General features: G+C 36.0%; 2 long non-coding RNA genes across 3 annotated transcripts; both read right to left on the reverse strand.

Moving 5' to 3' along the window:
• Positions 1 to 212: 212 nt before the first annotated feature.
• LOC131364033 (uncharacterized) lies at positions 213 to 4,345 on the reverse strand. 2 transcript variants are annotated; one of them, XR_009206414.1, is made up of 3 exons: positions 4,135 to 4,345; positions 2,733 to 2,901; positions 213 to 1,126 (listed from the first exon to the last, which is right to left on the reverse strand). It is a non-coding gene; the product is annotated as an uncharacterized LOC131364033 (long non-coding RNA). The 2 variants fall into 2 exon arrangements; XR_009206415.1 differs by lacking the exon at positions 4,135 to 4,345 and adding an exon at positions 3,118 to 3,234.
• A 764-nt stretch (positions 4,346 to 5,109) lies between these two features.
• LOC131363203 (uncharacterized) lies at positions 5,110 to 8,242 on the reverse strand. Its single transcript, XR_009206287.1, has 3 exons — positions 8,086 to 8,242; positions 5,302 to 5,514; positions 5,110 to 5,190 (listed from the first exon to the last, which is right to left on the reverse strand). It is a non-coding gene; the product is annotated as an uncharacterized LOC131363203 (long non-coding RNA).
• Between the last annotated feature and the right edge of the window lie 3,454 nt (positions 8,243 to 11,696).

Below are 11,696 nucleotides of genomic sequence, written 5' to 3' on the forward strand. Positions count from 1 at the left end.
GCTGTGGTTGCCAGAAATCTACCGTAAAAAATACGGTCAGAATGTTCTTCTGTTTACGGTATATTTAGAAGTGAACCGTAAAATTACAGTAAAAAACTGGCAGCTGTGGTTGCCAGAAAAAAAGTACCTTAATAAAAGAAATTTTGTAATTTTTAACAAGAGCACATAGAACTGGTATAAAAAGCAAATATACTTTTTATTTTAATGCCACAAACATAAGAAGTAAACATTCGAAGTAAATACATACTTCGAACAACCATCTTCTCCTTAAAACAGTAGTAAAACAATGCATTTCAACATTTAAAATGATTACAGTCTTTACCAGAAAGAAACACATTCAATGACCTGAACAAGACCACACACCATTCTATTAACAGAATGTATTAATCATGAACCAAATGCTTCAAAAGCATAAACATACAGCTTTCGTACAATCTAAGATGTACAAAACAAAACATCCTGTAGGAAAACTTAAATGTAGAAATTGTTTTAATCCATTCAAATTGTATTAAACCTACTGTCTTCATCAGAAGAGAAATTAAAATGAATCTTAATCAACCTTAATCATCAATCTTAACTTTCCTAAAAAAAAATATTTTTTGTTCTGATGTACATCCTGGATGGCCTATGGGTAAGTAAATCATTAGTAATGTAAATATAATTGAACTACTCTTTTAACACACTCTAGAAATTCCTTTTTCAAACAGGTCAAATAAGGAAATCCAAGAAAAAAAAATATATGTATAGATACTATTACTAAATATTAATGAACAGGTGACACTTTATTTTAGGTACTCGCAATGTTTTGTTAGCTGCTCAAATCATTACTGGTATAGTATAAAACAGTATTTTGGCAACAAAAAAAAGGTTTTTTAGAGTAAAGCAAGACATTTTCAACCTTAAAAGTTCAAGCATCTTCCAGTGTAAATCCAGATAACTCAAATTTGAAAAGCAATATCACTGTCAACGGAATCTTCAGACATCTGTCCATCCTTAATCTGCTCTCCATTCGTGATCAGCAAGGTCTGCTATAAGTGTAAGGACTCTGGGGTTCACTGGGAGCTGTTTTTTGTTTTTCCTTGATTCAACTTTGGTGCCCTTCTCTGGGTTTATGCTGAAGAAGCACCTGAAAAAGAGAAGGTAATGACTGAATGTCACCCTCAAATATAGACTAAAGGGTTAGTTCACCAAAAAATAAATTCTGTCATCATTTACTCCCCCTCAAGTTGTTCCAAAACTGTAACAGTTTCCTTCTTCAGTTGAACATAAAAGACATTTCAAAGAATGTGGGTAACCAAACAGTTACTGGAGCCCATTGACTTCCATAGAATGAGCAAAAAAATACTATGGAATTCAACGGGGACTTGAAACTGCCTGGTTACTGATATTTCTCAAATTATATTTTGTGTTTAGCAGAAGAAATTCATAGTTTTGGGACCACTTGAGGGGGAGTAAATGACAGAATTTTCATTTTTGGGTGAAATATACCTTTACCCACAACAAAACATTTGTAGAGAGTATTACTGTAAACAATGTCATTTATTAATTAAATCTTATGGAAATCGGCATTGCAACATTCTTGGAAATATATCCTTTGTGATCGGCAGAAGTCAGAATGGATTTAGAATGTCATTTTTGTCACCATGTAATGTTGGGGTGAACATTTCTGTAACACTTTACAATAAGGTATCATTTGTTAACTTAAGTTAGCAACTTCAGTGAAAGGGCTAGTACACCCAAAAATACAAAGTAGTAAATGATGCTCTTTTGCACAAACAAAGCAACCACGACACTTCATAATTTGAGGTGAATCCACTGGAGTCACATGGTTTACTTTAATGATGTCTTTACTACCTTTCCGGACTTTGAAAGTGCTAGTTGCAGAGACTGTCAGTAGAGGTACAGAAATCTCTCAAATTTCAATAAAAATATCTTCACTTGTGTTCCGAAGATGAGTCTTACAGGTTTGGAATGACATAAGGGTGAGTAATTAAAGGAGTAGTTTACTTCCAGAATAATAATTTACTGAAAATGTACTCACCTCCATGTCATCAAAGATGTTCAAGTCTTTATTTCTTCAGTTGCAAAGAAATTAAGGATTTTGAGGAAAACATTCCAGGATTTTCTCCATATAGTGAATTTCATTGGGATTACGTAACATGTGACACTCATCTCATAATGCAAGACAAGTATTTGTGATTAAAATATATATAAATTTTATTTTTTTTTAGAAAACAACCAATCGTTTCACTAGATAAGACCCTTATTCCTCAGCTGGGATCTTTGAATCTGCAACAAAATGGCAATTTGGACGAATCCTGGAATGTTTTCCTCAATAATCTTAATGGTTTTGCAGCTGAAGAAAGAAAGACATGAACACCTTATTGCATGGGGATGAGTAAATTATAAGTACATTTTTATTCTGGAGTTGAACTAATCCTTTAATGACAATTTTTGGGTGAACTAACCCTTTGACATGAACTAAGATTGAACAATACTTCTACAGAATTTATTAATCTTACTTACTTTCAACATCAGTTAATGTACTGTGATCTAACATGAATAAACAATGAACAACTGTATTTTTCTAACAAAAACAAAGATTAAACTGTTACAAATGTAATTCCCATTGTTAGTTCAGTTTAGTAAATACATTACCTAATGTTAACAAATGAGACTTTACTGTTAAGTGCTATGACAATTTCGTGTAAAAGAACTGGTTTAATGCCTACCTTTGCATGAACTCAAGAGTAGAACCCAGTTCCAAAGGGTAATGGATGTTAAAACAGTAGTAACTGCCAAACATCATCCACATTGCTGCGATGAGTGTAGAAATGTGCTGAGTTGTAATCTTTTGGTCGATGCTCAGCATGAATAGTTTTGATGTGTAGCAGGATGAGCCTACAGACAAAAACAAGCAATTAAATGCCTTTGGTCTTAATATATTTTGGATCTTTAATCTCTCTGCTGACTTTCGCAACAAGCCATTCTGACAATGTAACTGTGAATGAACTGTAACAGTAACCTTCCTAAATAACTTAATTAAAGAGATAATAATTCACCTCAAAATGAATAACTTTATTCACCCAAAAATGAAAATTGTCTTCAATTACTCACCCTCATTTCATTTCAATCCCGAAAAATAAAGATACTTATGATGAAATCTGAGAGCTCTCTGACCCTGCATAGGCAGAAAGGGTACTATCATGGTCAAGGCAGAGGTGAAACAGTCCACGAGACTTCAGAGGTTCAACTGTAATTTTACGAAAAAAAATACTTTTTGTGAGCAAAGAAAGCAAAAATAACGACTTTATTCAACAATTCTTCTTCTCCACGTCACCCTAGCACCATTACCAAGAGAGTATCACACGTGCATGTGGTGCGGCCGGTGTCTTGCTTGCGCCTTGTTTACTTGCAGAGGAGAACATACACACGTGTTGTGGTACTCTCCAAAATTACACTAGGCTGACGCGGAGGAGAAGAATTGTTGAATAAAGTCATTATTTTTGTTTTCTCATAAATTACGGTTGGACCACTGATGTCACATGGAGTATTTTGTCGATGTTCTAACTAGCTTTCTGGGCCTGTAGGACCCTTGCTGTCGATGGATGGATGGATGGATGAATAGAGGTTCAGAAAGCACTCGGATTTTATTAAAAATATCATAAATTGTGTTCAGAAAATGAGCAAAGGTCTTACAGGTTGGGAACGACACGAGGGTGAGTAATTCATGACAGAATTTTCATTTTTGGGTGAACTATCTCTTATCTCGCTAAGTTAGTGTCTAAGGTATAGTTTCCGTCATCAATTCTGTCATCATTTACTCACCCTCACGTAATTTCAAATCTGTATAAATTTCTTTGTTCTGCTGAACACAAAGGAAGATATTTTGAAGAATGTTTGTAACCAAACAGTTTGGGGGCACCATTGATTTCCCTACTATGAAAGTCAATGTTGCCCCACAACTGTTTGGTTGCTATTATTCTTCAAAATATCTTTGTGTACAGCAGAACAAAGAAATTTACACAGGTCTGGAACAAATTATGTGTGAGTAAATAATAGAATTTTCATGTTTGAGTGAACTATTCTTTAAATGTTAAAATACGACACTAAATTTTATTCATTCAAACTTACCACAGACAATGATGCAGGGTGTTGCTGGTAACTTGTCTACCTCCACATCTTCAACAAGGCAAGAGTCTTCCACATACCTCACATCACCTCTTCCTTTTCATCAAAGTAGGCAAGCAGAAGCAGCATCACATCTTTCAAATCTTCACTGCATCCCTCAGTTTGACGCCTCATAACATCTAGTTTTGCAGCAGTTTGCAGTACTTTTGTCTTCTTTGCACCAACTGTTTTAAGAAAGTTCAGAAGCCGCTGTTCCTTTTTATCCAAGCTTTTAAGGAACATCCCCTTCAGATCAATTCCCGTTAGCTGCTTGAAGTCTACACACATACCAACCTCTTGAAATAGAAAAGGCCAGTTCTCACAAAGCTGTTGTATGCTTGCTCCGTTGTTTGTCTTTGCGTTGAGAGAAGTATGTTGCTTTCAGAAGGTTGCTAACTTCTTCTGGGTCAACATTTAATGTTTTAGACTTGGTCTTCATCCTTTCTTGTTTATCCAGCTGGTTCTCTTTAGTCTCATTGAGCGGCATAACTTTTAAATCCCAATTCACACAGCCGTAAGTGTCTTGAACCGCTGCCTTTCTTTCAGCAGGAATCTCCTCTATGTCAAAGTCTTCTGTTCTGCTGCGTTTTCTGATTTTCGGTACATTGGGTCTCTTCACATTTTCTATGCGATTCTGAATCTGCTTGACCAGCGAATGATACCCTGATCCAACTATATCACCTTCGATAACATCCTGCAAGGATGCAGGGTATTTGGCTACCATCTTTTTGGCAATGGCTGTAGAGCTTTGTTTACTGGGACAGTCACATACCTTCATCATTTCAGACACGACAATTCTTACCATATCTCGTCAAAATCTTGGGTTTGGTCTTTTCTTCCTTTCTAAACATTGAATCAGTGCTTCTGGAAACTTCTGCCATGGTATTTTAAAATTGCCAGCCCAGTCTGAAGCAACTGTGGAAGCTTTTCCACATGATGGGGATGATGAACATGAAGATGAAGATGAACGAGTGCCACCACTGCTCTCTCTAGAACTTGACAAGCTATCAGCACTTTGTTCTAAAAAGACAAAGGTACAAATGACATTTATTTGATCACTTATGAAACCAGGTTTTAAGAACACTTTTACATTTTTATACATTATGAAATCATAAGATGAAATGTACTTACTGATCTGGCTCCAGGCAGATACAAGTTTTCTGGCCTGAATGGGTCGTAGTACTGGCAAGCGATCTGCTTCCTGAACATATTGAAAATCTTCAGGTGAGATTACTCCAAGTGAGTTCAGTGTCTCCACAACTGATTGCAGCACCGAGGATGAAATATCTTTGAGTAACTCAGCCATTGCTCTGATTACATTGCTTTGCTCTGATTCATCCATGACTGAAACAGAGAAAATAATCAATTTGGTGTCTCTAAAATTTATTAAAGATATAGTTGGCCCAAAAATGAAATTTCTGTTATCATTTACACACCATGAAACAATTACAGAAACAGTTCTTTCTTATTTTGAACACAAAAGGTATTTTCCAAAAAAGCAGAATGTTACCTGTGCCCAGTGACTTTCAAAGTACTTTTTTCTTAGCACATTTGATTATACACATTCTTCAAAATATCTTCTTTTATGTTCAGTAGAAGAAAGAAACTCATACAGGTGTGTAAATGATGCCAAATATGTCATTATTTGGTCAACTATACCTTCAACATGTGGGGTGATTCAGTCTTTTTCAGGTCTATTCAGCTGTGCAAACAACAGGCAGTAAAATATTATGATGCAAAAAATATCAGTTTGGTTTGTATTATTTTATTTTTAGGATCAATTACCAATACAATCGAATGTGATAACGATGAAAGACTTGTACTGACCTAATCAGACACTATGCTGTGCTTTAGTGGAACTACCCTACATCCTTGCAACATGTAAGATGTCAATGGGTAATAGTCAGGCAAGCTGTCAATGTTCAGACACTGAAACCTTTCGCTGGTGTTTCTCAGTGAGTACAAATGATACTCAGGAGGAAAATCTGCTATAAACACCCTGGCCAGCAAATCCACATGCTGCTCTGTGATAAACATGAGCAAAAGTTCACCAAACTCCACTGTCTCCTCATTTGTAATGACAAACAGTTGGCCCTTTTTGTATACAGTTCCTTTATACTGTATTTCCACAGAAACCCTTGTTCCTGTTTCACTAAAGCTGAACTGACTGACTGCATCTTTGACAGTTTCACTGTAAAGCCCAGAATAAAAAGGAGAACTATCTTTCATATGCAAGAATGGGGGACAAGACCCAGCTGTCAAATAGGCCTGAAACACCTGATGCCTTTCAGAAAGGGTGCGACACAAATTTTTTAAATTCTTCAAATGTCTGATACATCTTTTGCAGTAACTATGCTTACTTTCGAATCTCATTGTCCATAATCTGAATAATGGGCCAAATTTGAGTATCAGACCTGGATAGTGTCGCAGGTAATGATGTTTTGGTTTAAGATTTACTTCCAGAAAGGCTGCTTTCCAGAAAGTATTCTTGGATAAGAACCTCCAAATAAGCTTCCTGTGACACTGAAATTTTCTGAGTGTAAATCAGTTCAACAATGTCTTTTAGCTGTAGAGTTAATTGTCAAACTTCATCTGAAGGATCCAACACTCTATCACCAAGTATAACAGGAAGAAGGCGTAAAAAATTCCAATTTTGAATGGCCTGACCTGCCAGCTTAGGTCCATGAGAAGTGACTTCACAAGGTTTTGTGAAAGCATCAGAGCCATTATATTTGAATTGCCTGATTCGACGGTTAAGAATTGGGTAAGTAAACCACTTCTTCTTAATAAAGTACTTGACATAAAGAGCAACATCATAAGACAACACGCCTTCGAAAATGTCATGACCTAGGCAAGGTGGCAAGCCAGGTTGGCACACTTTAAAGTTCTTCAAAGAGTTGAAAACTGAATCAAACTTTATGCCTTGAACTGATTCATTTTCGGTCTGTAATTGGTTAACAACAGCACTGTAGCCCTCAACAGTGCGTAGCAGACCACATAAATTTGGGTCAACACTCTGGAATTCTTCTTTAGTAATTAAACAGTATCTGCAAAAATAGCTAGACTGACTAAAATTCATTGACCAATGCAGTGCGATCCTAAATTGTCTCCAGCAATGCAGTAAAGAATGCCTTTTATAACAGACTGATCTGACAAAGTAATTCCATTTTCCTCAAGGTTTTTCAGGTCTGCTACTAACTCAGAGAAAACACTTTCATGGCCGAAGTCTTTAAAGTCTTTCTCTCTGCACAACATAACCAGCTGCATATGTTCTGTGTTTGACCTGAGATGAGTTGGCAAATTAACAAGAGAGAGGTATACAGCCAAATTTTTGTGTTTTTTTTGTGCAGACCCTAAAGGGTTAACCACCTCAAAAGCATCCTAATAGAGCAGTAGCTGGAGGCTTGGATTGTCTTGAGAGAAATCCCTGCACTTCAGTATTTGGCCATCTGTGCAATCAGAAAGTACATCACTAGAGTTTTTTTCAGGCAAGTGCATTGAAATGCAATTCCTCCCAAAATCTGAATTTAACAGACACTTCAATGTGTCTTCAATGTGTCTACCTAAAAGTATTCTTTTTGGTTCAACATATTTGAATAATTTTTTAAAGGTCTGACTTCTTGAATACTCTGTTCGCATAGGTCCTTTATGACACACAGAAAACAAGTCTGATTCCTTCACAGTAGCAAAGATTTGAGAAATTGTCTCATGGGGTAACGACAAATTGTGCAAAAGTGAATGTAGCTTACTAAAAGTATATGTCTGTCCCAATTCATGAATATTTTGCATCTCATCTACAATATTTTGTATTGTAGAAGCTGGAAGAAGAAACTGTCCTTGTAATTTCAGATAAAAAAGGCTAACATTTCTCAAATACAAATCGTCAAAATTTGGAATTGAGCCCATTTCACTTACTTCTGACTCGCCTGTATTTGGATCCAGGTCAGCAGGAAATTGCTCAGTTGAAACAGCCAGTATCTGTGATGCAGAAGGCCGATGTGAATCACTAATGCTGTTAACTGAACAGTTCCTGTGCTTCCTAGACATATGAGAGGTAAAAGAGGACTTGATTTGAAAAGCACTTTTGCACCCTCTCACTGGACAGTAAACTGCGCGGCCTTCCTTTATATGGTTCTTTAAGTGAGCAACAAGACTGGGCACATCCTGGCACTGATGACTACATAGTGAAATACTGCATGTTAAGGCCATATTAACCATTGCATATGCAGTCACAGCAGTCATAGAGCTGTTATGGCACCGATAAAAATGACTCTTAAATGCTCCGTATTTGGAAAATCGACTGTTTGCAATCAACTGCGACACAACTGAAAATGGTGCGAGGTTCGTTACAATGCAGTCTGCAGTGCAGAACATATTCCCTCAGACTTTGCACTGTTAAACTACAAAAGCAGCAAGTGTACATTTTAATGCATATTTAAAACTTCCTTATAATGAACTCAACTAATGAACAATGTGAGATATCGTTTAAACATGAAGTTTGGCTCGCCAGACTACTAAACTGCGTTACAAACGTTTCAAATCAAAGAAAACAGAGCGAAGTTGTTAATTTCCAATATGTTAGGATATATATTAAAAAATGGTAAAACGTTACCATCTAGACAGCCAACAGGTCCACGTCATGTGAGTTATAATGGTGTTAAAGATAAGAAAATTAAATAAACGCTTTACATCACAAAAGCTGTATTCAAATAACTAAAACAATTATTGAACTTTAATTTTACAGAATGAGTTTATTTGTACTCACCAGACAGACTTTGTGAGGAAAGAATTAGCAGCTCGCTGAGGTAATGTGAGGTAACGTCTTGAGCACTGATTGGACATGTCAATAGGCAATAATTTTAAAACACAAAATGATTGTTAAAAATACTGTTTCTTCATATTATGCAGCATAATGGTACATACTAGACAACTGAAAAGCCGAAAAATATTAAGTCTGAACTTCCAAACAAAAAACTATGTTTTTCAGCATATAGGTCATAATTTAGGCCTATATTAAATGATATTTTTTAAATGATATATATATAGTCCTCTCTGAATGTAAAGGAGTCATTAAAATCTAAATGATCCTGTAATATTATTAATGGGAGAGACAAGGACAGGCCTAAAATGGTTTATTTTCATAGAATTACACACACATTCTTGTTGACCATATCATTGTGATTTATTGTAAAAAAACCAAAACAGAAGGGTAAAAAAGTTTAAGTTTTTAAAAAGCAGTCATGCAAAAGTATCAAACTTTCTTGTAGTTACATTAACAGTATTTAACTGTTAATTACACGGTAATTTCATGTTTTATAATTTACAGTTTTTTACTGTTGCTACTTTACAGTATTTCACCGTTAAAACTACGGACATTTTTTACAGTGAACTAACTAACCATCTGAGTTCTGGTTACAGCATTTTATCTCTCATGTTCAATAAACCAATTTTGTGCAAGAGCATCAGGCTTAATGTCGGTCACTACGTTTTATAGCCCTTATCAGAAAATAACATAGATTGATATTATATTATTATATAGGCCTTATTATGGAGGCCAGGCTTGTCTCAGATGGATTAAGGGTGCACTTAATCCCACTTTTTCTCCATCTAAATGATCATACAAAAACACACACCACAGCACCAATGGATTTGCTCAACTAGTAAGAAATCCAAGAAATCCTTTGGCACCTGAGCCTGAATAATGTTCAGGCCAACCAAAGACTGGAGGAGATGCTTATGGAAGCATTCATATCCAAGCAAGACCAGCTTCCAGCTGTTGGACACTGTCAAGCAATTCACCTAAGAGTACATTCAAGAGTTGTTCATCCAGAACAATATAATCCACACCTGACACTACGCCACAGCATACCAGGTTTAGTCTGATGGCCTGGATTTTTAGACTCACAACCATGTATAAAAACTGACCTCCTAATTGGCATCCTTCTGTGATCTGTGAGCATACACCAATATCTATATCTCCTGAAGTGAAAAAACTAATAAAAAACCTTCCTTTTTGACACCAACTGGGTTCTAATGTTCATTGATTTATTAAAGAAGATAAACTGAAATTTAAAAGTAGAAAAAAAATTACTCACAAAGGTTGCATAACAAAGTAATCCCATGGCGTGGTTATTAGCTAAGCATACAGTAGGCCTATTTGTTCTGTATTTCCAGCAGTGTTTTCTTTGTGGTTTTCTTGCTTTACTCTCCAATTTATACTTGTCTTTGATGAGAGTACTTTGATTACTGAGCATGGCTGTGGGCTCTCATACAGTTTTGCTATCTTCAGGCAACACAGACTCGCAGAGCCTAGTCTTCTTTCCTTTTTCTCCCTCAGTGACTACCTATTCTTTATCAAACAAGAAAAGTCGCTAAAACTTACAAAGTGCTCCTGACCTAAAGACCTGAAAAGAGAATCTTACTTCAAGTTTTCAAATGAAGTTATTCAGACGGTTTAAGATGGAATGGGAAAAGAAATGAATTTATGGAGGAGTTCACCGACTCAGAAAAGAATTTTTATTTGTTCACTATTTGGAGTCAGGTAAATCTGAGGAATAAACAAAGATTAGACCAGAATAAATGTCACCGGATTTCTGTTACGCTTGTGTAAGTCGTATTATAAGTGCAGATCAGGGTGAATGTTTCAGATACAGACATCAGTTGTGAGAAATGTTTCGATTCTTAGCATAGTGAGCTCCGCGTGTCAGTGATTTCTGGTGTCATGAATGGCTACTTTAAAACAATGGCACAGAAATAATGTACAGAGGGCATGGGTCAGAAAATAGTAAAGCATGGGCATAAAAATAACAATAATGGGTACAGTATTAAAGTTTTAATTTTATAGCTATAGGAATAGAGCCATGCAAGCCCCAGTAAGAATTTCAGAGACACTGAAGTATACTGTCAGATATATTAACAAGGTCAGAAGAAGAGAGGCAAAATGGAAATAGGCACGGGTCCAACTGCACGTGAACTTCAAAAGACTTTACAAAGTGTGACAATACAGACTATATATAGTGGAGTAACTGGGATATGTGGAGCAGGTGAGCAGAACAGGTGCTGGTGGTTGGCGATGGGCAGTACAGAGGGAGGAGTGGCTAGGGGCATGCCACCTGTCACTAGCACTAGTTCTGGATTTGGACTATAAAGCTAGAACTTTACGATTTGAATATTTATGGCTTTAGTTTAAAAAAAACAGCATTCATTTAAGATTAGAGGTCACAAAATGTATTACCATACCTTCAATTGTTACCGAGTTTGTTGAAGGTGAATAATATTTGATCGTTGCGTCATCTGCTTAGTCTTAGGACATATCAACGTATGACCATAAATAAAAAATAAATAGTACATTTTACTAGAGTCATACTAAGCCTTACTGATTCAGCCGATAGCCAAAAAACAATAGAAATATATTTTCTCAGGCCATGTTTAAGCAAATTGGTTTATTTCCTCAAGCATTTCCACACAACATAATTCTATTAATTTCATGTTCATTCATCTCCAGTAACCTCTTTTTTGTGGATGGG

The sequence above is a fragment of the Hemibagrus wyckioides genome, linkage group LG13, assembly GCF_019097595.1.
Source record: "Hemibagrus wyckioides isolate EC202008001 linkage group LG13, SWU_Hwy_1.0, whole genome shotgun sequence".
Classification (NCBI taxonomy): domain Eukaryota; kingdom Metazoa; phylum Chordata; class Actinopteri; order Siluriformes; family Bagridae; genus Hemibagrus; species Hemibagrus wyckioides.